The 2,847-nt window shown below is 42.4% G+C and overlaps 1 non-coding gene across 1 annotated transcript; it reads left to right on the top strand.

The window, feature by feature from the left end:
* Window positions 1-1,890: 1,890 nt before the first annotated feature.
* TRNAF-GAA (transfer RNA phenylalanine (anticodon GAA)) lies at window positions 1,891-1,963 on the top strand. The gene has a single exon. It is a non-coding gene; the product is annotated as a tRNA-Phe (tRNA).
* Window positions 1,964-2,847: the final 884 nt, after the last annotated feature.

Raw genomic sequence — 2,847 nt, 5'->3', positions numbered from 1 at the left:
TCCAAGAATCGAAGACTATGTGGAAATTGAGAGAATTTGTAATTGCTTTTCTTTGTATTTCTCATCTCTCCTACCCTACGAATATATAAGGCATCTGTTGGGGATCTGCCAATTGGACCAGTGCGCCAGGGACCAATTTAGAATCCATAGCCCTGGGTGGAGTAGTGGTTAAGTGTTATGGCTGCCAAACAAATGGTCAGCAGTTCAAATCCACCAGGACTCCTTGGAAACTCTAGGGGGCAGTTCTACTCTGTCTTATAGGGTCGCTATGAGTCAGAATCAACTAGTCGGCGGTGCGTTTGGTTTTTGGTTTTTGGTTTAACCCTGGGCCACCTGCATATCGGATGATTCTTCTACTTGTTGGTAGAGGAGCAAGTTGTTAAAGCCTATGTTATGAATGGATTATAATAAAATATTTTCCTGGCATTAAATGCAGGCATTTCCGACAAGGCGTACTATTGTTTAGGCTTCCAGACCTTTCTCCCTCAAGTAATGCCACCTTATTTTTAAGACAGGAAAGGTCTGAGTATAGCAACCTATGGCTCTCCCTTTCCTCACGCTGTCATCTGCAAGCCTTTATTTCAGAGTTCTGTTCTTGGCTCATGTTTCTCTACCCAAATGCACCATTATTACCAGAGACTAGAGGAGAGTGCCCTTCAAGAAATATGCCATTTCTTATAGTCTCACAATTTATTAATTCTAAGTAATTGTGATCTTCACAGGTTTCAGCTGCTATTTGATTTCTGTTTTGAATGTGGTTGAATTTTCTTCCTTTCGCAAAGTGAAAAGTTTGAAAACAAACCCAATGCTCCCTAACAACATTTTCACTTTTAGGTTTGGACTACTTCTTTAGTGTATTGCTCCAGTGGCCTGATGGACAACGCCTCTGATTCTGAATCAGAAGACTGAAAGTTTGAGTTCCTTCTTGGTGCCTTGTTTCTGGTTTGGCAAGCAGTAGAAGCCCCTTGAATTGACCTCCAATGGCCAGTGTTTATTTTAGGAAATGTAAGTAACTCAGATGTATCTGTGTATCCTTATCCTTCTCTCCCCTCCCTCTCCTCACACCCACCCATAGCCCTTTGGCTGCATGCATCTCCCTCAGGAATCTGATGTGATATTAAATGACCACCTTATGACTTTATATAAAGTTCTAAAGAGAAGGGAATGGAATTCTGTTGGCATATGTAAGAGATGTACTTACCAGTACTCTTGTGATTTTAATTCAGCTAGGTGTATGTGTGTGGTGTGGAGTGTTTTCTACAACATGGTGTTTGAAAACCTCCAATGAAAGTCCTTTTATGATTAACCAGAATAATCCCTCAGCAAACCATGCAACTCATCTGCTTTTTATAATTTCCACCATTTCCGTTCTTGTCTCCTTTCGAAAACACTTTTTGCGTATTCGTATGGAAATAAACACATTGTTTGATGGATTGCCTTTAAATGTGTCCCCATTTCTACTCCAGAACAAGAAGCCCTTCACACTAATGTGCTCAATAACCCTCTGTTCCCCATTAAAGTGTCACTAAAGATCAACACAGAAAAAGAAGGACTGAAAGAGGAGAGAAAGAACAGCCTCGATCATTTCTTTTGGAATTTCCTTAGTTTTCTGAGTAGTGTTTGGAGCATGGGACAGCCTGAGGTTACCAAGCAGAGAAGCTTCTTCCTGTTTTACCTTCAGTTCCTGGCACTCCTCCTCTACCAACCCATCCACAGTCTTCAAAAATTGGAAAACACTTTTCAGACGTGGACGGCAACAGACCTCACAGAATTTCAGGTTTGTGAGTAGATAATATTGCATGAGATTTGCATTTAGAAACGTACCTTTCCTGTACACAATACTTTAGGGTATAACTAAACTGCCCCCCCCCGCCCCTCTCGCACCCGGCAGTCGAAATAGCTCAGTTGGGAGAGCGTTAGACTGAAGATCTAAAGGTCTCTGGTTCAATCCCTGGTTTCGGCAGTTCTGTTGACATTTGCATAATATCATCATCCTTTTTTTTTTTTTAATGTAACAGTTGCATTCCAAGGCTTTAGGATTCTAATAAAACTAACTGTAAATAAAGTTAAGCAAAAACTTGTCCGGAAGGAGGGCGCCGCTCAGTGGTAGACCGCATGCTTTGTATGTAAGAGGTTTAGGGATGGATCCCCAGCACGTCCAGAGTTTTCCTCTGTTTAAACAGTGTTTAAAGTCGTTCTTTCAGGAAAGAAAGAGCCCCCGGGTCGTCCACTAGTTGAGAACTGGGCTACCAACCAAAGGGCAACTGGCAGATTCTAGGAAACACTATGGAGCAGTTTTATCGTGTCCTATACTGTTCCAACGAGTCGGAATCCACTCAACAGCAACAGTTTTACTTAATTTTTCCCCTGAAGGAATACACATGTAGTCCTTCTAATATTTTCCATATCATTCTTGCACACACAGAAAGTAAAAACATAACCCGGTGGATTCCCTTGAGTGCTCTTCCATTCACAGGCTGTGAGCCTCTACATCCCCTAAGGAGACTGTGACAACCCAAGGAAGACGTTAATAAAGAAAAGAAATGAAGAACCGGATCCCAACGGAATCACTTGAAACACCAAACACAAAAGCCTGCACATGAACAGTTGGTTCACCTTGGCTCCCATTTGTACTATCATTAAAGAGGCAGACAGGCAGAAAAAGGGATGGGGGGAAGGGTCCCGCGGAAAGTTTTCTTCAGTGCACTGTGTTTTCTGGGACAAAGGATGGAGCAAAAGCAGAGAAGCCCCCTTAATGCCCTTGGATTTCTGTACCGGTGCTCCTTCTAAAAATGAGAAATGGACGGCTGTACGCCCTGAGTCTTTTTAGATGAGCGAGAAGCTTGG

Source organism: Elephas maximus, chromosome 1, assembly GCF_024166365.1.
Source record: "Elephas maximus indicus isolate mEleMax1 chromosome 1, mEleMax1 primary haplotype, whole genome shotgun sequence".
Lineage (NCBI taxonomy): Eukaryota > Metazoa > Chordata > Mammalia > Proboscidea > Elephantidae > Elephas > Elephas maximus.
This window is presented reverse-complemented; position numbering and strand designations above follow the sequence as displayed.